Source organism: Nannospalax galili, unplaced genomic scaffold (assembly GCF_000622305.1).
Source record: "Nannospalax galili isolate Female #2095 unplaced genomic scaffold, S.galili_v1.0 scaffold768, whole genome shotgun sequence".
NCBI classification, from domain to species: Eukaryota; Metazoa; Chordata; class Mammalia; order Rodentia; family Spalacidae; genus Nannospalax; species Nannospalax galili.
Genome location: NW_008360317.1, coordinates 1,507,160 through 1,534,589, shown reverse-complemented (window position 1 = coordinate 1,534,589; position 27,430 = coordinate 1,507,160). Strand labels below are relative to the sequence as shown.

At 38.7% G+C, this 27,430-nt stretch overlaps 1 long non-coding RNA gene across 1 annotated transcript in view; it reads left to right on the top strand.

The window, feature by feature from the left end:
* LOC115068741 overlaps positions 1 to 7,810 on the top strand; it is a 17,736-nt gene extending 9,926 nt beyond the window's left edge. Inside the window, exon 3 of the long non-coding RNA XR_003848081.1 lies at positions 4,479 to 7,810. This is a non-coding gene — a long non-coding RNA (uncharacterized LOC115068741). The remainder of the gene's footprint in view (positions 1 to 4,478) is intronic.
* Positions 7,811 to 27,430: the final 19,620 nt, after the last annotated feature.

Here is a 27,430-nt window from a genome sequence, read left to right as displayed (position 1 = left end):
GAGAGAGAGAGAGAGAGAGAGAGAGAGAGAGAGAGGTGTCATGAAACAGCCAGTTTCAGAGAGATAAGAGAGAAGTTTGATGAATAAATTTGAACAAGTCTGTGGTCCTGGGAAGACCTCAGTAGGAGACAGCATCCTGGTAGGATAGGGCGCTTCTGGGCAAGTGACTTAAAAGAGCTGTGGAGTTAGGCTGGTGGGCAGGCCTTTAAACCCAGAACTCAGGAGACAGAGGTAGGCAGATCTCTGTGAGAGCAAGGCTACCCTGGTCTAAATAACTAGTTCTAGACCAGGTGGGGCTATAGGGAGACCCTGTCTCAAAAAACAACAAATGTAAACAAACAAAGAAACAAAAACAACCTGCGAACCTTTTGAGCTCCAGGCACCCTGAGGAGACTTTCTGATAATTCTCTGGAGTAGTGATGACTATCAGCCCCATTCACAAGTGTATCCACCAAAGCTCTGAGACCTCAAATAACTTGCCCTGAGTCACTCAGCCAGGAGGCAGCACAGGTGGGCTTGAATAACATCTGGCTGATCCCAGCATCCCAAAGGCCTGAAAACAGTGGGGGCAGTAGGATGCTAGGACACTATGAGGGAACTCTGGGAATAAACAAGCACAGAGTGCTACTTGTTTCTGAACAAACAAAGTTAAGATCAAAGAAGGCCGGATTTGGACTGAGGCAAGAGGTCAAAGTGAACTCACATACAAGAACAAAGTTTTGGCAGATAAATATTTAGTGTTAAACAGTTGCCATGTGGTAAGGGCTGGGAAAATATGCATCTCTGCTTTTAGCTAGCCAAAGAAGGGAATCCTAAAACTCTGACATATGCATCCATGTGTGCACACACAATAGGTATCGCTGTACCTTGAGATTCACTTGAATGCCAATAACAAGTTAACCATTTTAAATAGCATACACACAGACAATACAGAGACAGAGACCTAGGCAGAGACAGAGAGACAGAGATAGAGACTCACAGAGAACATACAAAGACAGAACATATAACACACACCCAGAAACAGCATACAGAGGGGGCAGGAAGGAGGGGAGAGAGGGGAGAGAGAGGGAGAGGGAGAGGGAGAGGGAGAGGGAGAGGGAGAGGGAGAGAGGAGAGAGAGCCATTTGAGAATGTAAGGAAACATTGAGTTTTGCCCATTTTAACTACAAATCTCCATAAGAGAAGTTTCTTGGCATAAGGATTACCTTCAGGCCTTGTTCCCAGATCTACTTGTCCACATCCTGACCACAGCTGACTGAACTGTGAATGGGTGCCTGGCCCTGGTAGCCAGTGGTTAGACATTGATAGTGTGGTCCAGGCCTAGAACAAAGACAGGCTGAATGATCAGCCCTCCTTTCTTAGGAATGTGAGTGGAGAAATAGATGATTCACTCTGTCATTTCTCTGCATGTTTTGAGATAACAATCTTTTTGTAACCTACACTGGCCTTGATCTCGCAGTCATCTTGTGTTCGTGTGTTCGTGTGTGCCACCTTGACAGCACATTTGAAGAAGGAGAAATACACACTTGAAATAAGTTGGTGCAAGAAGGTGCTGAATGGCTTGCACTACACAGTTGTCCCTACACTCTCACTCAACAGTTCTCCTATCCACATTCTCTCCCCTTCCCCAACAAAGCCTCATCTCTCCCTTGGACAGATGGGATTGCAAAATGGGAATAACGTTCCAAAGACTAGTTTGGTCATGTTTTAGGGCTGCAAAGAAGCAGTGGGGTGATTAATACCTATTTGTTTTGGTTTGGATACTTTAAAATTCTGGGACAACAGGGAAATTTCCAGTCAGCACTCTTAACTGAAGGGAGGGACTGAACTCTCAAGTTGGGAAGCTAGACTACAATGGACTTAATGGCACAATATGTTTTATTGCAGAAGATTAAAAGCATGAGTTTTACAGCTGCACAGCATGGGATTCAGCCCTGGTCTGGCTGTTTTCAGGTGTGGGACTTAGGACAAGATTAGTGTAGTACATTTCTCATCTCAGTTTCTTCATCTGTAAAATGGGGTAAATAATGGTACATAGGTCACTACTGGGTTATTGTAGTTGTAATTACATCAGGCAATTACTGCAAAGCATTTATTCTCATTCCTTGTGCACAGTAAGTGTTCAGTAAATGTTAATGCAGTGAGAAAAAGCCACACAGGTAAGAAAGAGCCCTTGGCCTGTGGGGATGCCACCAAAGATGTGATATGAATAGTTTTCAATGTGGATGTACAATACTGTTGAGAGAGAGAGAGAGAGAGAGAGAGAGAGAGAGAGAGAGAGAGAGAGAAATGAGAATCTAACCACAGCGAGGCAAGCTGTAGAGTTGACAGCTGACAGCTTTTCAGGCACAGCTCCCAGCTGTTCTTTTCCTCCAAGTTACAAAACGAAACAAAACAAAAGTACACTAGCAACTACTTGCAGCAACTTGAGTCTCTGTTCTAAAAAAAAAAAAAAAAAAAAAGGTGTAGCTAACTAAGAGTGTCTCCTGGAATGTTTTACTCCCTCCCAGAAAGCCTCTCTGGACAGATCCGAGGGCAGCTATTCTCTGCCACACTTAGATAAGAGAAGCAGCTAGAACTCTAGAGACCTTCCCATTCAGATACCTGAGCTGTTCTTGAGGTCAAACTGAAAAAAAAAAAAAAAATTCTTTCAAAGAAGCCAGAGGAGGATGGAAGTTATTTTCTCACTAAAAGGTCATTTCAAGACACCAACAATGCCTGCCTGAGTAATTGAGAGTCAAATTATTTTAGAGAATGTACATCACTCTGTGCTGTGTACAGGCGCTCACGTGTAGGCTTTTCTAGGGATAATGACACGAAATTGTTCGCACAGCTCCACTGTTGACACTATGCATGCATATGATGGATTTGCTTTTACTTCATTAGTGAATAAAATCTTCAAATTAGGGCTGGCAAGATGGCTTAGCAGGTAAAACTGCTTGTCATGCAAGTCTAATGAACTGTGTTTGATTCCCATAATTCACATGAAGGTGGAAAGAAAGAACAGACTCCATGTAATTGTGTTCTGATTTCCACAGCACCAGTGGCACACATATTCACACCACACACACACACACACACACACACACACACACACACACACACACTAAATAACTAACTAGAACCTTCAACTCAGAAACAGCAAATTGAAGCCTGAAATTTCATTTTTGTCAGAATCTTACCGTGGCTTTATTGTAAATACTCTGCCATAGGTTTGTTTTGTTTTGTTTTGGTAGATTGCTTACAAAGATGGACACAAAACCCCTTTGCAATGTGATATTGAACTTCTTACATGAAGAAGGGGAGTTGGCCTCAATTCTCCTGGATTCCTGACTGGAAGGAGGCAGATGTGGATTTGTGGGCTCTGCAAGCATCTGCCTTAAGATGCTTTACAGTTCCTACTTGACCTCTCTTGCAGACCTAAGGCCTCCATGTTTGTAATCCTTGCTTAGCCTCCTTGAGGATGTAAGAGCACAGGACTGGCTGGCAGCCTTTATCAAATGGTGGTGACCCAGTTCATTTTGGACAGTCTACTTCCAAAATGAACTCGGTCATCAGATGCCTGTAATCGTAGGTGACCATAGGCAAGACCAACAGCAGAAGAATCACCCAGCTGAGCTCATCCTAACTCACTGACCCACAGAATTGCTATTAGATGAGTCATATGTTTAAGCTGCAAAAATCTACACACAGAAAAGGATAATTATTACAAGGATATACCCTTCTCTCATTGTGAGCGGGTTCTCAAAACTGTGTGGGAGCAAGGGATCAGAACGCATTAGGAAAGCTAATCAGTAGTAGGACTGGAGGAGCTGCAGTGTCAGGGAGTTACTTTGGGAGGAATTTGTTATCGTTTTATTGTTTAGCAACAGTGAATAACAGGGGTTGGGCTTCGGTTCTTAACTCTGGAAGCAAGTGGCATTTGAGTGGGTGGCAGTCCTTGTTCTGGGGCCTGGGTTGATGTGCGTAAAAGTTTGCTCGCAGGAATGCACGTGGGAGTTAATTTCTCCTTAAGCTCAGTATCATACAGGATGGATCTTATTTGCACATGTAGCAACAGCGCCAGTACAAAGGGGTTTTCCCTTTTCTTTCCCCCCTGCCAACTACTGTGACTAATTGAGCATTCTGTGACTCTTCCAGCTGGAGGATATTACTCAGAATACATATCTGAGAAATAACAGACACCAGCTGTTGTCAGAGAGATGGTAATATCTTTTTAAATGGATGGAACTCTTATAAAAGGATGTGAGAAATTGCTTAATCCAATGAAATCCAAGTTCAAGAACACAATCTCATGAGATGACTCTGTACACACAAAGAGAGCATGTCCCAAGTGTGTGCTCTACATGGACATCTCAGTCCTATTTTTTCTTATAGAATAACTATAACAGAATGCAACTAGGCCTTACCCAACATAAAATTTTTTATGATGCACAACTTGATGAAATAAATATCTTTTTGCTTTTATTCTCCCACAGCTTTCCATCATTGGTCTTTCTATGAAGAAAAACATTCTGCCTGAGGATAGAGCAGCTATGTGAAGGAGAATTTATGAAGTACTTATGGATTCAGTAGAGTGGACCCCAAGGATTCTGGGAGATTCGGCAAACTCTCCACATCTTGGTTGTTCTGCACCTGTCTTGGCTTCAGAGGATGCCAGCAATGGGAAAAGCCAGGCACAGTATCTCTTGAGACAAAATTCAGTAATAATTGGGTAATCTGTGTCATCACACAAAGGATTTTTGACCTTGCAATAAAGATGAGATATAACACTAGGATCATCATTTCCCAGCTTTGAAATCACATTAGTCTAATTTTTTTAATTACCTTGGATTAATTCTGGCTACTCTAGAATTCTGACCTTAGAGATCAGGAGGAGATATTAAGCGATTATATTCTTAAAAAATTCCAAACAATGAAATATTGCATGCAAATGCTTTTAAAAACTAAAACGTGTTTTAGACTGTTTCATTTACTTGCTGATATTCAAATAAACTTTGAAAGAATAATATTCCAATGAAAATGAAAAGTTCAATGGTAAGAAAAGTATTAAAAAATTTCATACATAACAGTTTCTCATTTTGTATTTAATAATTATATGGAGAAATATGTGGATTAACAAAAATAGAAAATGAGAGTTTTGGAGTAAAATGCCCATTTTGTCACAACAATGGAAAACTTGCTGACCTATTTCCTTTCCTCGGAATAGCTCCACTTTAACATACAGACGTCATTTTGGTAGATCAGCTTTACATGAATAAAATAAAATTAATTTTGGTAAAGAAAGAACAAAGGAAATATATATCTCATGCAACTATAAAGTGAATCCAAGGCATCCAACTGTCACAAATGACTTTGACTTTAAAGTACTTTAAAAATCTTTTTAAAAGTGAAACCCTCCCAATTAAGAAAAAAAGGATAATCAAGAATAATCATTATGAAACATTTTTTTAAAGTTTTGTTCTTAGAACAAAACTTTCATAACATTTTTATATGAGAAATCTCATGCTTTTTTTTTTTTTCTTCTCGTTTTCAACCACTGAGGCCCAGAACCAGAGACTCACATGGAACTATTTGCAGCCTGAGGTGTTTCTTACTGGGGATGAACTATGACAGATCATCACTCATGTGCCAGTAGACCCGCCCTTTGTTTTCCCTGAATGTGACATTATTTTTTTCTTTCTTTCTAATTCTGGGGACTGAATCTAGGACTCTGCTCTTATGAAAGGGATAAGCCTATTAGGACAAAGCCTACAACAGGATCTGGATCTCTTTTTATGTTCTTCTGTCTTGTGAGGGCACAGTATTAGTACCCTGTAGAGGGCCCATGTTGGAACCAGAGGACAGCTCCCACCAGATGCTGGTGCTATTAGACTTGCTTGCCTCTAGAAATATGAGGAATAAAGTTCTGTTGTTTATAAATAACCTAGTCTCTAGTACTTTGGTATAGCAGCACAAACAAATTAAAGGTAAGATTTATGCCAAGGTTATCTTGGATTCATTTCTACAAATATTGGTTTTTATTACAAAGGTTTGCTTTATTAAGTAACCTCTTATTATTTTTATGAAAAGTTAAGAATGTAACAAGAATTAAATCATTTTAGAGAGATGATGGAAATCTACTCTTAACATGCAAGAACCTTCAGTACTGGATATTGAACCCAGGGCCTTGTATATGATGTGTAAGTGCTCTTCCCCTGAGTCATATTCCTAACCATGTTCTTAAAAACAAAATGGGATTTTTTTCCTTGACAGCTTTTGCGCCAAACCATTATCCTGCTCAATTTCACATAAAATGAAAACTCACACACTAATAATGATGAAATGTGTCTGTTACTATGAAATGGCACTTTATAGTTACACGTAAATAAAAACAGCCTGACTCTGCATCCATTTTAAGGATAAGCATGGATCTGAACTTCTGAGAACCTCCTGTTTCTTCAGAATTCTCTCAGAACTGTGATCCTAGACAAGGGGCCCACTAATTCTTTTATTGAAACAGTGTATCTAGCATGACATGGAGGAGTAAAAACTGGAGGATTTATCTTACGAGAAGATTATGTCCCTTCTGCCCCCTACTGGCTAGACTGGCACATAGACACAACCACAAACTGATACTATCAATTTAATCCCACCTATTGTTTGCAGCACAAATGGGATCATCTTCATATCTTCATTGTTTCTAATGACTAAGCACTGCTTGTGGCAATATTCACCATGTCCACACACCCAAACATGCATTAGGTCAAGGGCAAGGAAGAGTTACTAGGAATTAATGCTATTTTTAGGTTATAAGAAGAGCTCAAGGCTCAGTGAGCTTTTTTCTACATTATAAAAAAGATAAGATGAACGTTTTGGTTGCAAAGTTAGATAAAAATCATTTGTCTAGAGTAAGTCCATATTGTAAAAGTCCTTACCACAATTAAGTACTAAGAGAACAAATAACTCCTTTGATATACTAAGAATTAATGTATCAAAAATTTAGCTGATGCTTATTCTAGGCAGCATGGGGTCATCCCATTTAATGCCTCTAGTGTTTGATAACCTTCATCCCCTTTCCTTAAGAGTATTTGAACAATGCATTATGTATTAACCTATCAATCTAATGACAGTCTATTAAACTTTGATGCCTTGAGTAAAAAGAAAGCATCTTTTAAATTTGATAGCCCAAAGCCCAACATCATTTCTGACACAAAATATCCATGTCAGGTTAAACACAACTGCAAATTCCTTTTCATTATTTCTGTCTTGAGGCAGTTATAATTTCCTTCTTCATGAACCTCAGCCAGCCCATGATTATTGTGACTTTGAAGCGTATGCTGGAAATGACATTGTACCAGATTTTGAGCCTCACTTTTGCCTTTTCTCTCGGAGCATTCCGGAGGAAGTCCTTTGACTTAGCAGGAAAAAGCCAGTGCAGTTGGTGTGAAAACCCAAAACACATGGCATGAGTGTGAACTCATGACAGACCTGTAGGCTTGACCAGCTGTCCACTGAACAAGTGATCTGAGTAGCAACAGTGCTGCCATACTGAGTAGATGAATTTCCCCTGTCTGGATTCCTGACCCACAAAATTGTTGGGCTATAAAATAGATGTGGTTTTAAGCCATCGAATATTTGTTCTATGACAAAGGAGACAAGAACAATAATCAATAAGTATTTCTCATGCTTAACTGAGCAAAATATCTTGACGTTTGAGCATTTTCATCCCTGTTATCTAGAATACATGTAATATAATATATATACTATATAATATACATTTTCCTTTTCAGTTTTAGCTCCACATAATTATATTAGTACAAGAAAGAGGTAAGAGGTTAGAATTTCAATAATTTAACTTAATATCAATGTTAAAGATAAGTTAGTAAAGATTAGTTTAATCTACACTATAATAATTGCATATATGATAAAATCATTTTAAAATCATGAACCATGATAAAGAACACTCTACATTTCTATACAATAATTATCCCTTAAAGTTATATATTGCTTGTAATGCTTTTTATTCATAACCTACTCTTTTGTACATACTGAAAATAAAATTCTTAGTAGTTTCATGTTTCTTTTTTTTTCGAGTATTTTTATTTCGGTGTATGAGTGTTTTGCCTACAAGTATATAAGTGTACCTGTGCATGCAATGTCTGTAGAGGTTAGAAAAGGGCATTGTGGACAGTTGTTAGTCACCACGTAAGTGCTAGGAACTGAACCTGGGTCCTCAGCAGGAGCAGCAACTACTCTCAACTGTTGAGCCATCTCTCCAGCCCCTAGTTTCATGTTTCTATGGGATGCAGAAACATATGAATTCCCAAATCATTCTTATTTTTGAAGCTGATGTGATAGAGAACAAAATATTTATATTAACAACCCAATTTTGAAATCAGTTACATATGGTTCTAATTCCAAGAAGCCAGTAATCAGGCAGATCTTGGGCAAGTTCTTTGACCATAGTTTCTTCATCTTAGAGAACACAATAACAGCTTCCAAGAGATACAGAATGGATTCACTGGCATACCACTCATTACATCTTTACCTTTTGACACATTAAATGATTATGCTTTATAACAGAGTATAGCATGAGACAGAATAAAATGTTCATGAATTAACAGAAGTGACATGAATCATATAGATGAAATATATAAATATCACAAAAATAAATTAAAGAAGACAAGTTGCTGAAAAGATTTCCCATGTTTGCGGATCAGGGTCTTAATAATTATAGGATGATAATGTTACTCAAACAGATATACAGACCTGTTGCAATCCCTCTAAAACTCTGAGACACCTATTTTGCAGAAATTTAGAGGCATGTCTGCAGTTCATAGGGAAATGCAAGTGAGTCAGAGTAATCAAAATAACCTTGAGGAGGAACAAAGTTATAGCACTTGAACTTCCCGATCTCTAAACTTACTGCAAACACAGAACTGAGGAGTTGACCTAAGGACAGACATGGAAACTAATGAAATGCAGCTGCCAGTTCAGAAATATTCTCATCACACACATATCTACCAGCAGTTGATTTTGAGGAGGGCACCAAACCATTCAATGGGGAAATACTGCCTTTCAGTAAAGTAGTGGGACAGATGAATAGACAAATACTGAAGAATGAAGGTATAAAATCAGTTCACACAAAAGAGAGCAAATATTGAAATATAGAAGCTAATATGATTCTCTATAAAATAGATGAGCGAATCCTTATAGATTTACATTGAGCATAATTCCTTAGATATGATATAAAAAAACACAGAGAAAACAAAAAATAGATGAGTTGGACTATATTTAAAAGATCTGTGGTACAGAGAACATTATCAAAGTGGTAGAAAGGACCAAGTCAGCACTTGATAAAGGGCACTATCACACTGCACAAAGAACATCAAGGTGTCCTCTGTAGCTACCAGAATGAAAGACAGACCATGACATTGAGAAAACACTTGCAAGTCATTTATCTGATAAGGGCCTAGTATTTGAAATACACAACTCTTAAAGCTCAATAATAACAAGAAACACTAAGTTTAAAAATAAGCAACAGATTTGTAAAACATTTCTCTAACAAAAATATACAAATTCTCAACAGACAGATGAAAAGATGCCCAACATTAGTCAGTAGGGAGACAAAAATCAAAGTGATGTTGACATATCATTTCAGAGCCATTATAATAGCTTTGTAAGAATGACAGGCAGTGTTAAGTGTTGATGACCCTGTGAAAAAATTGGAATCCTATGCATTGCTGGTAAGATAGTAAGTGGGGGCAGACACTTTGAGATGGTGATTCATCTTTTTTAGAAGGTTAAATATAAGGTTACCATATGACCCAAAAATTCCATTTCTAGGTATATATTCAAGAGAAAGCAACAGATACATCTATGCAAAAGTGTATATACATATGCATGTAATTATATGTGTGTGTATGATGTGTATCATCTTAGAAGATAATTATTATCCAGGCTTGAGAAGGAATCAAGTTATGATTACGTGCTACTACAGGGGTGAAGCAGTCATGCAGTATAAAAGCAGTCAGACATAAAAAGGCTTCATCATTCCACTTATTTAAAGTACTAGAATAGGTAAATCCTTAGAGACAGAGGTAGATTAACTGTTGCCAGGAGCTAGGGCAGGGGAGAATGGGGAATTATTGAAATCATTGTGGTATTTCCTTTTGAGATGATGAAAAGGCTCTGGAATTAGATGCTGGTGATGATTTAACAATCATGGGAGTTTGAACCACTGAAAATTATACAGGTCAGAAAAGTAAATTTTACACAATGTGAATCATGTCTCAAAAACTCAATAGAGTAAGAAAAAGGATTGAAATCAATTTATTAAAAATTAAAACAGGTAAATTGTTGTGTGCGAATGATTCAGCATGATGTAAAAGCTGTTAGGTTATTTGATGATTTTACCTTGGTTAGTGAGAAATAGAAAGTTTTGGAAATATATCAGCCTGAATTTTTCCCAGTGGAAAATCTTCTGCAGCAGGCTGAATGGATAGAGCATTTGACAGAAATAGTGATACTGGACTGGGATCTTGTCACTTCTTCTTTTGCCTCCCCAGTGCCTGGTGCTGTGGTCCTTGACGAGCCAGACCTCAGTAGGGATTTGTTTTTCTCTGTGGAACAGATGCTTCACCCTGCTCCTCACCTCTGGAACAATGTTGAGAGCCAGGTAAATGAGTAATATGTGGAACTTTGTAATTCTGAGTATTTTAGAAATTCAGTTTAATAAAATGAACCCTTTTTTAAAATTGACTTTAATGAGATAAAGCAACCTAATCCCTAATGCCTTTCAAAATTCAGAATGTAAGTATTAGTGAGAGATTAACTCAAATTTAACTGATATTCTCTAGTAGATGGGCATGAACAACACCAGTTAGCTTCTTTAGTGGCATAAACCAAAATTCTAACTGTGTATAATGCAACTGAAATCAAAGCTGAAAGAATGGATAATTTTGTGTTGGAGAGATGGTTCAGTGGGTAAAGGTATTGCTGCCAAGCCTGACTGACCTGAGTTTGATCCCCAGAACCCACATGGTAGAAGGACAGAACCAACTCCCACAAATTGCCTATGACCTCCACAAGCTTGTCATAGTATGTGCACTCCTGCACATGCATAAACACACATATACACATACATCAATGCAAAAAAAACTTTTTTAAAAGAAAGAATGGATAATTTCCTCAGAGGAGAAATACACTTACTGGCAAGAATTGATGGTACTATTTTTCAGGATAAGTTGTAATATGCCAATCTAAGAGGCCAATGTATTGCAATTAGAACTTAATGATATGTAAATCTATAACACACTATGAATTTATATATACCCACCTAGTCTCTTCCCTCCAAACCCATTCTGGTCCTGGTCTTTCTACATAGAAGCGATTACTCCCTGGTTTCGCTCCTCTTATGGGTGCTTTTCTGTGTATTTTCCTTTCACAGTATTGTATGAATGCCTTTTGGAGAATGGGGACTAGACCTTCGAGTCTTCAGCATTCCAAACAATAACAGGGTAGACATCTAATAAATGACTATATGAATGAGTTCACAAATGCAAATTACTAGATTTCTGTTAGAAATAAAATCTGATGGTTGATTTTTCAAAGGTGCCTTGAGCTAGCTTAGACCCAGACACACTAGACCCTGCTAATGCCTGCTAGTCTAGATATCCCTACCCCATACCCAAACTCTGCCAAGCCACTTCCTAAGTTAGAAGTTTAGGGTAGAAAATTACTAACAGACAAGCTTGCCTGCAAGATCATGCTTCTGATAATCTTTAAAATAAACACCCTGTAAAATGTAGAGATGAATCCATGCATGATTTTTCTTGAGCAAAAGACAAATATAAGTGATAGAGGAAAAGATAAGACCTAGGTTACATACAAGATTGTACCTCCTGATTATTTAGGAAAAATAGGAAGGCTCATGCATTAGGGTTTGTAAACTGTTCTCTACAATCAGTGCACCTGTCATTCTAGGCTGACACCCAACTTTGCAAGGTCTTAAACTACCTTAATTTCACTCTAAGTCTATAGTGCTCTTATTATGTAATGAGAGTGCTCTTATTATGAAGTGGAGATCATTTTTCTTACAATTTCTAAAGTTAAAAAATTGTTATTATTTTGCATGTGAGAGATGGGGTGGGGGTGAGGATGGAGAGAATGTGGAATGTATATTGTCACAGTGCACATGTGGGGGCAAGAGAACAATTTTGGAAGTCGGTTCTTTCCTTCCACCATGGTTGGGTTCCGGTGACTGAACTCAGCTCATCAGGCTTACATCAGTATATTCAGTATGCTTTTTTTGTTTTTTTCCTTTTTACCCATTGAGCTGTCTTCCAGGCCTTACTAGTAGATCTCTATAGGAATGCAGGATAACACATCTAGAAAGACCTCCTGGACAGGTTCCCAGGACTGCCACTGTGATACTTCTGGCTTTAAGTACTGAGGGAAATATTACTAGTGATTTTCTCAGAAACTTGCAAGAATATGCTTAAAGTGGGAACTATTGGAAGCAAGGATTCTTAGCACTGAAAAATTGCAGCAAGATGCCATCCGCTCTTGTTTGGTGCTAGCCGTACTTCTACTCCTAACGCAGGTTGTTCTCACCACCAACTTTCACTTCCTCACCCACCTTCTGATTTGAATTTTCTCCATAGCAACAGATCTATCATTTAGAGTGAAACTTACAATGATCTTTCAGCTGTTTGTAGTTAGTTTTAGCTGTTTTTTTTTTTTTTTTTTTTTTTTTTTTTTTTTTTTTTTTTTTTTTTTTTTTTTTTTTTTCACTAAGGAAATAACATTGGGGACTAAGCCAAGCTTAGTCTCTCTTTTATCCTCCCTCAACTATATCATTTATGATAAAGGTTTAAAACTTTATGTTCCAAGCTTGGAAGCAGCATCCTATAACCAAAATGAAGTATTTAAATCTTGATTACTCACAGTCAAATTATACCTGAGTTTCACATGCTCTTCTTTGATAACAATCTCCAGTAAACTCCAGAGATGTCAATGCTATGTTTGAACAGAGAGTTTAAGAACTTTAAAGGTCCTTGGAAGAACTTGGAGGTAAAGAAGAGGACCTGTAGGGAGGAGCTGTGTTAGCTACACCCAGCTAACACATTAATCTTAAAGCCTGGCAGAAGGCCAGGTAAGGTGACATATACCTTTAATACCAGCACTTGGGAAGCAGAGTTTGAAGCCAGCCTGGTCCACATAGTGAGTTCCAGGCCAGCCAGGGCTACATAATAGAAAAAGGAAACCATGGCAAAATATCTTTGCTATATATTTAACAATAAAAAGTAACAAAATTAAATTTAACTTAGGAATGTAAACAGTAGAAAAAGAATTGCAAAGAAACAAAATGTTAGCAGCAGTTCTCTAAAGGGAAGTGTGATTACAAATGGTTTTTACTTTTGCTTTATTCTTTTTGTAATATCCATGTGTTCTATGGCAGTCAGGAAAAATATATTATGTAATAAATGGTCAGGTGACAGCCAGAGCATGAGGAAGGAAGACGGACATGGATGGGTTCTGTCCCAACCCATCTAGACTCTCCCAGGTCTCCATTAGGGGAAGGAGAGGTCCCCGATTACCTTGAATGAACAAGCAGTTCACTTTGTATTTTATGTCCCTAAACCTTATGCTGCTATGGCACCAATTCTTCCTCTAATATAAATGAGGACAAAGCCTGAACTCAAAACTCTGAGGACAGCCTAGTAACTTACAGAGACAGAAAGGGAAGTACCCAAATGCTTCCTCTATGGGGCGAGTGGCATGGACCAGTGGACTGTACAAAGGCAGGGAGGTGTTAGTTACTGTTTTGTTCTGGTCTCTCCAGAGATAAAGCAGAGAGATCTTATGACCCAAGGTACCACAAGTCATTTCTATCTGGACTCAGGGGAGAAATTTCTCAGTTTCACAGTGCAATTCCATTCCATTCTCTTCTCTACCAAGTGAAACTGCCCTGGAGGCTCTTTTCATTCCATCCATTTCCTTTTGGGGGGCAATTATCTCCTCTCATACTACACTAACCAAGATTTAGTAGCAGACTCAGTGTGGTCTGACAACTGTTGAGCTTCTGGTGTTACATTGAAAAAGAACAAATCAACCACAGGGTTCTGCAATAGACAGTAAATTTCATCTGAGGCTGTCTCTTAAAAAGTATGGGATGTTACTTTCTTTGGATTTGTTGAAAATTTCTTTTAGTGAATTCACAGACTGTTACATGTGCTGAAACTTAGCAATGCTCTTCCAGGCCTTGGAGGCCTCCCACTGACCTAAATTTCAGACCTGGCTCATCTCATGTTCTTTCCTGCCTCAGTTTGGGACAAATCAGTCGCCTGCTTTCAGCTTCAAATTTAAAAAATAATTATTGACTTTTACTCACCTGACTCATCTCGACCAAACAGATACAGAGAATGTAACAACCCTTTTACAAACTATGATGTGAGCACCACAATCATGGGAATAAAGGTGGGAGAGGGAAGGTGGGCTTGGTTATTGGACCAACATTGCACAATCAGGGGCCTATCAAGGAAGCGTTCAACAACAGAACCTGGACTCCTTAAAAGTCACTCCTACTTCTTATGTAAGGGAAATTCTGGTTCCTGGTACTGCCTTTTTGGGTGGGACTGGACCGGAAACTACCTGACGCAGTATATGATGGCCCCCTTGCCATTTTAGGCAAATCATATAAAATTTAAGGGAGCAGCTCAGTGGTATTTTTTATATGTTCAAGAAGTATATTATCAAAATACCATAAGGAATTATTGACCTAGGGCTGGGGAGATAGCTCAGTTGGTAAAGTGCGTGTTGTGCAAGCATATTGACCTGAGTTTGACCCAGAACCCACCTTAGCTAGGTGTGGTGGCATGTGCTTGCAATCCCAGTCATGCAGAAGCAGAGACAGGATGACTCCTGAGGCTCACTGACCAGTCAGACTAGCCTGCTTAGCAAACCCCAGGCCACTGAGAAATCCTACCTTGAAAAAAGGTAGATGATTCTTGTGAAGAACAGCACCGGAGGTTGACCTCTGGTCTCTACATGTATATACACATGTGCATGCAGACACGGACACACACACACACACACACATGCACACGATATATGTGTGTGTGTGTGAATGCACACCTTCAAACACATGAACATGCATACGTACCTGTGTGTTCATGTATACACAAATTCTTAAACTAAGTGCCTCAAAATATGCAGGAAACAATCAAGTGAGGGGAAAAATAGAAAAATAATATACTAGCACTCGATCTTGTTACTGTTGAGAATTAGTAGTAATTTTGTACTTACTAGTGAGAAGTTTGGCCAATTAAGTTATCTTTTTTGCTCAGCAGTTAAGTAGATGACCTATTTTCTTCTGCTGGTTCTTTTGTATTGGTTAGTCTCGATGGATGGAAAGGCAACACCTAGCAGGATTATTTCAGACAATGGAGCAATTACTACCTGGGACTTACTGTCCCTTGCAGGAGAAAGTGCTTCTTTATTTTGGTTTTCCCATTTTTCTTCCAATAATACAACTAACTAATGTTTAACCAACTGAAAACTCCCTGGTTGTCAGAGGCAGTCAGTGAGAAAGGACTGATCTGAAACGAGAGAAAAGGGAACCATTAAGCCTAAAATGAAGTGAATTCCAAGCTCCAATTCTCTCTTGGGTGTCATAATTTTGATGAATGAAATTCCCAAGAGGAAAAGTCATAAATTCATGTCGCTTGGCTGGTTCAGCCCAAGCTACTGGGCTAAATGTGTCAGTGGACTGTGCCACTGACCATGGAGACCTAGAACCAACCAAGGCATGAGGTGACCTTTGATGTGCCCCTGAAGGAGGAGGATGCTGTATAAATGGGCCTAGACCGGGTGGTAAGATGGGAACACTCATGGCTCTGGACTTCAGACAAAACTGCTAAGAACCAAATGTCATGACTTCCTAATCTCTAAGTTGAGGGACATTTATAGAGTGCCTCTATGGGTCTCAAGTGAATGACAAATGCTTTTCTGAATTCACCTTATTATTATTTTAATATTACCAATATATTGATCAGAAAGTGCTATATAGACTTATAATATTTATAGGCTGAAAGTGACCTCAGACATCATTTTAGCCTAGGAGTCACCATTCTGAGGTAGAAAGGAGACTCCTTAGTGATATTATAGCATTGTGGTTAAGAGTAGACTGAGTGCTTGGCCCTGAATGCCAGTGTCACCCTCCATCTTTCTTTACTTCACTCTCCTTTAAAAACTTTTATATAAAATCATTTTATTGTAATGAACCTACAAATAAAACACACACTTCACTCTCCTTACATGCAAAAATCAAAATAAAGTATCTATAGCTTAGTGTTTTAAAATTAAATCAGTTAATTGTTTAAAGTGCTTAGTGTGTCTGGCAAAAAAAAATGCAGAATGTTAGGTCTTATTGTCAAGAATTTCACAAAGCGCTGCAGAGTATTAATTAATTAAACATGCTGTTAACCACAGTAAAATCTGTGACTATGTGAAAAGAGGTCAGTTGTTCATATGTAGGAGAAGGACCTGTTCCTTCTACACAGTGCTTAGTGAACACTCTTAGATCATTTGTACTTAGTGGAAGCAAATTATCGTCTTCCCTGAATTTGTCTGAGAGTTTGAAAGTCAGAATTTATCCAAATATTCATTCATCTGTTCAATATCTTCTGGCCACTGATTACTTGTCAGATGCCACTCCAGGTTCTGGAGATTAGAGCATGATCAAAAGAGTTGAAAATCCCCACTTTTATTCTAATATACCCAGCGAGCTCCTTAGATTGTACTTTTTCAATTTAAGAGAAACATGGCTTAGGGAATTCTCAGATTGCCCCCGCCCCCACACACACAGCTAGTCTCAGGTCCCTAGTGCATCAGGCTTTAAATATTCTTCCTCACCATGCAGCTCTAAAAATATCTGGAGATGTATTTGTTAAATGCGCCAACACAGAAACAGTGTGATCATATTAATACATCAGCTGTTTCTGGCTCACTGAATTGTGAGATGATTGCACTTCCTCTCATCCTTCTCTGGTTACATTCAGCACACCTTGACATTCTTGCTACCTCTACTTAACAAGCTTCTGAAGCTATGGGGCCAAATGAGGACAGCAGTCATTACAAAGAAAGAATTTTGACAGCAGAAGTATAAAGGGAGAGATAGCTTTATCTTGACAATTCAGACTTCATGCTCCATGTTGGCCATGCTCAATACCTGCTGGGATAAAACACCTATGTGGTTCTGATTTGCCAGAATCTCCAGGTTGCACCCTGAGGCACTGAGGAAAATATTTATTTTGCTCTCTTAGGATTTGCATACTCTGTTCACTTTAAATGTGCTTTCATTTTATTATCATAAGGATGTATAAGAAAATAGGCAATTAATCGGGTAGTTTCAGATCTATATTGTGTGCATGTGCCCACTTATCATCCAACTACTACATTTCTCCATTTCTCGGGCACCATCCTCTGCAGGATGCGCTATTAGACTGCAGCAAGAAGAAAAAACATTGTCAGTTAAACATCATTGGCTCACTGTAAGACATCCTAATTTCAGACATGTAAAAATGTGAAAAGAACCTGAAAAGTCTACATTAGCAAAAACATTTTTCATGTGATCAGTCACAAAATTATCCTATTTAATGATGCCGAATCTCAGTTGCCTTGAAGTACTTTGGGCCTAATTGCTTCAAATATCCATTAAAACCATTAAGCCTGAGGAAAATTGGAAGTGCTAAGACAAAGTTCTGAGTTTTTATTCAGGGTGCAAACTGAACTATTTATAGATGAAAGGATGATATTCTAGATTTGCTTCATAAGAATCTGGTTGGTGGATGCTGGAGACTGTGGGGACTTGTATGAGATGGAGAGAGTTCAGGCTGGTTTGTGTTTGTAAAGATGCTTGTTATATTACTCTCTGAAATGTCCCAGGGTGAGAATTTGTGTTCATTCAGTAGTCATAAGACTTCAAAAAATAAGGCTGGGTTCCCACTTCTGGAGAAAGTATCTCCATGCACAAGGTAGAAGGTAGATGGGGACCGAAGAATGTGCTTGCTGGGACTGTGGGTGAGGAAGTGAGTGACGCTTGGCACTCTTTATCTTTCTTATGAATTGCCTTATCTGGTCCTATCTCTTAGTACAGAGATGGTTGGCTACTGTAGCAACTGCACCTAGCCCTGAAGATCACCTTCTACTTTAAATCAATGGCTGAGCAGCTCATGTGTATAGAGGGTTGGAAGAGAAGATAATTAAAGCCATAATAATAGCAACTAACATTTTCATTGTGCTAAGTAGTTTATCAAATGCTATCTAATCCTCATGACATCTTTCACATCTCTGGTTTTACCCATGTGGAAACCCACTGAGAAAAGTTAAAAGCCCTTTCCTAAGCTGGCAAGTGGTAAGGCATGGATAAATCAAACTGAACCAGTGCTTTTAGCTCCATTAGGCCTTACCTTTTTTCTAGTTATTCCCTATAAAAAGCAGTGGCAGCAGACCCCACTGAGACTCAGAGTAAGACTGCAGACAGCCTCCAGCCAGCAGCCAGCAGATGCAGATGGGGGGAAAGGAATACAGACACAGGAAATGAGTGAATCCTTGGAGAAACAAATCAAGAAGGAATGCAGCAGTCTCTGCGCAGCAGGGCAGGCCATGGAGGATAGTTTCCATTCCCTCCTGGGTCTCCAAGTCTTATCAGAACACGTTCGTGCTTTCTTCAACCTCTGTTGCTGCCTGGGGCTTAGCTGCAGTGAAGCAGGGTGCCTCTGGGAGCTCAGATGGGCCCTTCCACTTCCAGAACTTGTTTACACCGTTTAGAACTTTCCAATGCTCTTTGCCATAGTATGAAGAGTATTTTTGAATGACCTTTTCCCTGAAGAGCCCTGACTTGCTAATAATATTTGTTACAAAATCTAATCACTGTTCTTTGCATGTGGAGAGATTCAAAGATTGCTTCTGCCCTGGCAGGCCAACTACTACCCTTGTGCCCATATTCATGCCCAAATGCTTCAGCAACATTTGGTAAAAAGAATTTCTGGAACGAGGAGTCATCTGAACTGGCTAACATTTGGGGTGGGGGGTTCTGAAGGAAACTGAGGTATACTGTGTCTAGTCACAAGCAATGAAGGTCACATGGAGCATGGGGCTGTTGCACATGCTACCCTTAGCATGAAACTAGGCATAAGCATATCTTACAGTCTTCTTCTGTATTGCTGACAATGTCATCAAAAATCAAGCTGACTGTCAGTGTGGCATTCTGTACATCTACCATGATATTGTTAGATACATGATTTTAAAATATGGGTCAAGCTAATGTAATTAAGAAGGTTAATAACTGGGGCTGGAGAGATGGCTCAGTGGTTCAGGGTTCTTGCTGCTCTTCCAGAGGACACTGGTTCTGTGGTGAGCACCCATGCATCAGCTAACACTCAGTAACTCCAGTTCTAGTGGATCTGATGACCTCTTCTGGTCTCTGCAGGCATGCACTTACATACATGCAGTCAGAACACTTATACATATAGATAAAATAGAATTTAAAAATAAATACATTTTAAAAATAAGTTTAAAAACTGATTGAGTATATCTGAGACTATCATCAAAGACCACATTAATTTTTCTTTATATTTTTATTTATTATTTTAATTTTATGTGTATAAGTGTTTGCCTGCATGTATGTGAGTGCACCTGTGTTGTGCAATGCCTCGGAGGTCAGAAGAGGGCTTCGGATTCCCCTGGAACTGGAGTTAAGGACGGTTCGTAGCGGCCATGTGGGTGCTGGGAATCGAACCCAGGTCCTTTGCAAGAGCAGTCAGTGCTCTTAACTGCTGAGCCATCTCTCCAGCCCCTAATTTTTTGTCTATTTTATATGGAATTGATTAGCAACTAAAATACTAAAATTGTATTTATTATTTAAAAAAATTCTTGCATTTATTTATGTAATTATTTAGTGTGTGTGTGTGTGTGTGTGTGTGTGTGTGTGTATTTGGGCTCACATGTGTCATGGCATACCTCTGGAGATCAGAAGAAAACTTATGAGAGTTGGTTCTCTCCTTCCACCATCTGAGTTCCAAGCATCAAACTTAGGTCATCAAACTTGGGGGCAAATGCAATTGCCTCCTGCCTTTCACTGGTCCCTTATTTCTAAAATAGCTTTCAAATTTATTTTCAACTAGCATACCCAGTAACAGGTTTACTATGGCATTTTCATATACACTTAGCTCTGGTTGATCCTCCCCTACTCCTCCTACATCTCTGTACCCTTCAGCCCCCAGGAGCCCCCTTTCTACTTTCCTGTCTCACATATTCTATCACCTTACCCACCCTCGTTCCTAAAACTTCTTTATGTCTCTAATGGACCCCTTGCTAGGTTCATGACCTATATTCACACTAAAATGCTCACATAGAAGAAGCTAGGATGAGAGAGAGAAAGAGAGAGAAAGAGAGAATGTGTTATTTGTCATTCTGAACCTAGAATGCCTCACTTAATATAATGACTTTCAGATCCATCCCTTTTTTCTGGCAAACTTCAAATTTTCAGTTTTCTTTATAAATAAAATTCCAATCCTTCCAACAGTAGTTATGAATGTATATGTATGGGCCAAAGTAAATACTCCTTTATTTCTCATTATTATAGTTCATTATTAAAGTCTGTTAGGATTTCTTTGGATCTTTTTTTCCTTGCTCACCGATGAATGTACTATTTTTATTTTATATGCAGGAATTTATTTAATCATATGTATCCAAAGACACTGGTACATATGTTTATTAGAGAAGGATTAAAAACAGCATTTTGTTTATAAGTCACTTCCTCTCCCCTGTGTTGCTAATATGCATCCTCTAAACATGTTCATCCAAACAGCTGCTAACCCTCCTAATTGCATTTGTGCAACCCATATGTCTTAATGCCGATCTCCAGTGATACCTGGTACTATGATGGATTTATAAAATGTGCCTCTGAAGTTCAAGTATATTTTGTCCGTTGTATTTCCTTGAGTCATTGTTTTTCACTATTTGGCCAAACCCAATTAGTATAAAAGCAATTTAGCAAAAACAAAAAAACAAATTTGATCAAGAATATAACGATCTGGTTAAAGGGAATAGTACCAGTAAGTGTCTTTTAAAGTTTACCATTTTTGTGCAATACTGGAAAGAATCACCATCCATTCTACACCATTTGTTATGGCCCATACTGGCTTTATTTATTTCTAACTCATTTCTTCCTGAGACCTTTACCAGATATTGCTCACAATGTAGAATAATCAAAACAACCTAAATTTTCAGAAACGAATTTAGAAGAATGAAAATGTCTAATAATCAATAGACTGTTTTAAAAACATGTAGCATACAAATGTCATAAAGGAGATGAAAGATCATATAAAGTCATCAGAAAGCCATACAGAAAGCTAATAACACATTCACATGTAGACATTAATCAAAATTAGTTGAGTGAGATTTTATTTAATTTTTCTGCTTTGAATTTATATTTACTATTTCCTCATAATGAGCATTTGTTGTTTAAAACAATTAAAATACCATGTAATTCATAACAGTGGCCAATAGTTTAACCACTGTCTTAGTTTCAAGTAATTACCTCCTGTATTGGAATCTTAGCTTCTCTCCCCTAAGTAATTTTGGAATTATCCTAACTTTTCACAATACAGATAGAATAATTGAAGATGGTTTCAGAGGTTCATAACAAATTAAAAATAAAAAAGTTATAAGAATTACCAAATAATATTTAAAGACAATTATAGTGTTGCAAAGACAGCACATGTTTTATCACACATACTTTGAACATCTGTTTTCAACTGTTTTATACTGAGCAATTGGTTTTTTGACTAAATAATTTATTCTCCTACCAGGCTAGCAACATATTAATGACAAAAAATTGATGACTATTGTGGTAAATTCCTTCTTAGTGAATCTATGCAGGATTCTGGGGTCCTTCGGACATCTCTTTCGGTATTCTCCAAATCGTTCCTTTAACAATCCATTTAGGGCACTGCCAATTTGAGGAAATTGAACAGCATGCATAATTCCTTTCCAGGCTGTCTAAAGACACCAATAGGGAACAATCTCTTACTTGAAACTAAATGCTGATAAACTAAGCTAGAATGCTGGCCAAGCGTCTTATTTCAAGTATTTCACACTCACTGATTTTCAAGGAAGTTGCTCAACTTCTCCATCCCCTGGCATCACTCCGAAATCAGCTCAGCAAACTTACACACATCTGCCATTTTCCCTTCCTATAAGCTGCCCAGTGCTACTCTTGTATTAACTCGTCTTATAGGCACCATTATTGTTTTAAAGATCAGCTTACTGGAGGTTGTGAGTGCTGCTTATGGCCGTCTGAGAAGGAAGGTATGTGAGATTTATAAGAAGTGCCCATAAATTGCCAAGGAACTTTTTGAGAACTCTCGAGGCATGTCAGTGATGAGTTACGTGGTGGCACACGATTTTGTCTAATATTAATGAGATAAGACAGAATGCCTCACTTATTTTCCATCTTGTCTACACAAGGATTCAGTGAGAATTATTCACTTCGGAGAATAGTTCTCATGTGCCAAGAGCTTGTTTACAGTGAAATTACATCTCTCTCAGTGTTAGTTCACATAGATTTGCTTGCCTGTGTAATCTAAGTGAAAATATGGAATGATTGAAGAATTCATTAAATGGGACCTGACATCTTGGTAGTTAATTTTAGCTATTTCTTCAGTCATTCATTCATTCTATTAAAAATTAAATAAAAAGAAGAAAAATAAAGGAAACAAACTATTAGAGATGAATGGCACAGCCTGGAAGTGTGACTTTAGAACAGTGGCAGTTTTGCCAGGACAGAGAATTCTTATTCCTAGTGTTTATCATTCCAGTCTACGTTTTGGAAACTCCCCCACAAACATTGCCATGCAGAGAAACCAGCCTCTGAGTACAGCCCAGGGGAGATTAAAAACAAAAAATGCAAAAAAATAAGCAACACATGTTCTATGGAGATGTCATTTTTCATCAAAGAAATAGATTCATCTTGACACATTTTTTTCTGGCCTGGATTAGGCATTTTTTTTCCCTCAACTGAACACAGGCAATGCAGTTCATCTTCTCTCCATTTTTCTTTTTCTTTTATTAGAATAAGGCAAACGATTACTGACAATGCCCTGATCCAATGTGTGGTTAACAAAACTAGCAAGTTTCTTAAATATTTATTCTCACATACAGGGTATTTGGATTGTAGATGTGTGGAAATGTTGTCAAGTTAAAAATAACTCTCACAAACAATGGCATGTTGGAATGCTAATCCAAGCTCACTGCCTGCCTTCATAATTCTCCACCCTGGGGGTCCAGGCTACAAAAAGTCAACAGCCTCATCTTCTCAGGAGCCTTCACCTTCACACTCAAGCTATTTTAGACATGTGTGCTAAGCTGAGCAAAAAGCACAGTAAGAAAAAAACAAATCCTCAGATGACCCCTGTCATCTCAGATTCCACATTCCTTACTTGATGCAGGGTGGAGAGATTTTCTCGTTGTTATCTATGTAAAAGCACAACAAACCTACATGTCCATGTGCAAACCATGTGAAGCTAATAAATAATGGGGTGCATGGGAGCCAGGAGAACACCCAGGTCAGGTGAAGCAACTTAGTCCAGAAGGAAAATGCCTGGGGAAGAAAAGATAAGGATGGGGCTAAAGCCCCCAAAGATTACACCTTCAGGTTTGAGGTAGGACAGTTTCAGAGGTCACTCTTCGTTTGTGCACAGGAGGGAATTCATCTCACAGGACTATGCACAGGGGACTTGAATATAAACAACCAGCACAGGTGAGAAAGGCAACATTGAGCAAGAGTATGATTTCCTTAAGGGAGCTATAAATGCAGACAGTTGCTCTTTCTACACAAGAGGAAAAATACAAGAGGGGTGGAGATCCCGGTGGGGGCAGGGGTGTTCATGGTAACCATATCCACTTAGTCTCTACGTATCTGACAAGGCAGAGTACAAGAGAGAGCAGGAACATATGGACAAAGATTTAACAAAACACAGGCAGCTTGATTATAGTCTGTCTTTTCTTTTAAGACATCCAGAGACTAGGAAGAAGATTCCACATCTTAATGTCTCCTGTGACAGATAAACATTTTACAGTGATGCCCTAAGTGGGTCAGTTAGCTATAAGCACTGAGTCTCATTCTTGAAGTCAGGTTAAACTTGAACACAAACGTTAAAACGTCCTGTAAATTTCTACAGAAAGATTGGATTTTGTTAACATTAGACACGTAATTACCTTATATATTATTGAATTTTTTCTACATCATTCCATGTTGGACAAATCCCTGGCTTTTAGTCTGTAATGACTCCCAATTTCCCAATTTAATTTGCCACAATCAGAAGGAACTGGCCTGCACAAACCAGCACCTGACCCCAACAGGTTCTCCACACGGCAAAGCAATGCCAGGAGATTGCAACACTAGGGTCTAATTAATCCGCTCCCACACCTAAGCAAACACTAAGTGACTTTAGGATAAAGACCAAATGACATTTCATTACAGTTCCATCAGGTTTCCTTTTCTGTCTCTGACCCATTCTCAAGTGGCAGAAATAATTTGATCCCTTTTAAAGTGGACTGACTGCACGGAGGGCAGAAAGAAAAGCCTGCACTTTGTGGATGTTGTCTCCACACATGCCTGATATATTACAGACCCACACACCCATTGCATTATGGAAGACTTATTTCTAAAGCAGTGACTTTCTTTTCTTTCTGTTTTAAATCAGAGGCGTGTGTGCACATTTGACCGTGAGCTGTTATTTTTAAAGGCAGGAGTCTTAGCAGCATGTTAAAGTTTCACATTAAGCAAAAAAAGTTTCAAGGAACGTCCTCAAATTACACTCATAATTTCAAAGTTCAAGAGTTGTGGGCAAGCACTGCTTACCTTACAATTTCAGGTCCACAGAGGTCTCTAAGTCTAAAAGCAGGACATCAAAAGTGCAGGATTGATTTTCTTGCATAGAAACCTCATCTGTCATAGCATCCAGCTCTCCAGGAGGAACCAGCCCCTTCTTCCCAAACACCAATGAGGAAGCCACACAGCACATGTGGGCAGTGGCTTCCCTGGAAGCCTATCACAGTCTGCACATGCTCTCTGTGACAGAGGTGCCAAATTAACCTTGGCATAAGGCATACAAAGCACCCTATTGTGAGTTCCTAGGCATCCCTTGGAGAAGAAAAGGTTATAAGAAGCTCTTGCCAATCTCAAGTCTTCTTGCTTTGTTAGATTGTGCCTCTCATTCATTGGAAACAGAAAGGACATACCTTTTATTCATTAACTTCCTGGGAAACAAGTCAGACTATTAAGAATCCACTAATATGGTGAGATATAAGGGAAGGCTTATCTTATACTTCTGCTTCTGACTGGTAGAAGGAGTTTTCTACTTAGAGTTCCATCTCACCATATAGAATTTTGTCCATTCCATAAGAGATGACAGAACATTTTACTGGAAGAAAGTTGATGGATATGCATATGTAATACTGTTTGTTAACTATGGACCATCAGGCCCTAGGATAAAATGAAAATTGACTACATCTGTGAATTAAAATCAGTGTGTGAAACTAATATAGTATATCAAGCAGACTCCTCCCACCAAGGTAGCTAGAAGTGACTGTGAGGCAGGAATATAGGACTTCCCATGGGACATAGCTATGCAGTGGCCAGAAAAACACTTTTGCTTTCTTATCTGTGTATTTATCCATCTGCTACAGTGTGACATAAAAGAAATACTGGGTGAAATAAAAAGTAAAAGGAAAAATAATGAAACCTCTTCCAAAACGTACTATTTAGACTCAAGCCAGGCTAATTCTTTGCATGAAGTTTGGCATTGTTCAGACATCTCACCCTGCTTGTGAGGATACCAGCCTAAAATGGTTCATCCTACTGAGCAGGTAGAGTTGGATGGAGGGAAGAAAGAAAGGTCAGGCACCTGAACACAGCAGTGGAGCAAAGACACCCATGTTTGAGATGTGGCTCTGGTTGTACAAACAACCAACTCTTAAGTCTAGAAATACCCTAAGGGTCTGTTTCTCTATTTCTATGAATAAAAGAGTTGGACTTATTTAAAGACAGGAAATTAAATGCCTTCAAGGATCTGGGTGCATCTCACTAGGAGGTAGGTGAGATAGAGATCCTCTGCTTTGTATTTTGAACAATGCTTTTGCTCTGCGGCAGCTCATTCCCGGTTGGAACATGGGCTGTAATCTTCCAGATCACGTGTTTTAAAAGAAAAATGGAATTCGGATTTCTATGTGACATCTCCTAAGTTTTATATGTGAACAGCTTACTCAAAATGTTTAAAAACACTTTGAATGCCAAACAAAATATATCTACAGGTTAGGTTTAACCTGTGGATGCTAATGGGTACTTTCTCATGCTATTAAAAAGTAAAGACTGAATTCAAGGCCAGCCTGCTCTACATAGTGAGTTCCAGGACAGCTGGGGCTACAGGGAGACCCAGGAGAACCTGTCTCAAAAAAAAAAAAAGACCAAAAAAAATGATAATAAAGACTGAGGAGATTAAACTTCAAAATTACTTATCTTTGTGATACGAAGAACCAAAGGCAGGGCTTATAAAAAAGGTTATCCACACTTCTGTGGTAAAATTAGGGACCCTTGGTCCTCAACTTCTTGTGACCTCATGTGGCTGATCTTCCTTCAAAGGAGTGATGAGTGACCCATTACTCTATTAGGTTTCTAAGAATCCGATGAATGAAAAACGGCAGGAGACTGATTGGAGAGATGGGAAAATCTAACCAGAAGTAATACTACTTACTGCCTTATCTCAAGACTCAAGTACTGAAAGCAAAAGGGAAAGATATAACAGTGTTTATAAGTAACTGCCTTCCGGAATCAGGGAAAGATTTATTGACATGCAAAAATAAAAGGAGATGTTAGAGTAGGGTAGAGATGGACGTAAAATGAATTCTGTGGAATACGTCTCTTCTCCATCAAAATGTGAAACTCAAGTCAGGAAAAAGCATCTTGGAGGTCTGGAAAGTCTGATGAGTGGGAACATTTTTGAGTTACCCAACAGGCTCTGAGTGGGAGGAACTCCATTTTGTGAGGGAGGGTTTGTCTTCAGTGAGTAACAAGAATGCCCACTCAAGGACCTGCATACAATGATCGGTAAATGTCTGCCCTGACTAGTGAATCCTGGCAGAAATTGTGGACCCAAGACAGATGTGCAGGTAAGGCCACCAGCCTGTAACAGGTTGATTTCAGTCTGAACCATTTCAATCCAAGAAATTTCTCTTAACCTTTCTCATGAACTATTGTGAGAACGATAGTCTCATGGACTATTTGTCCATTTGATCTACCTTAAACTGCAAGGGTCCCCAATTTTATCACAGATCAAGACATTTTGTCAACTTGTTTATCTACTCCACTCAATGGAAAATT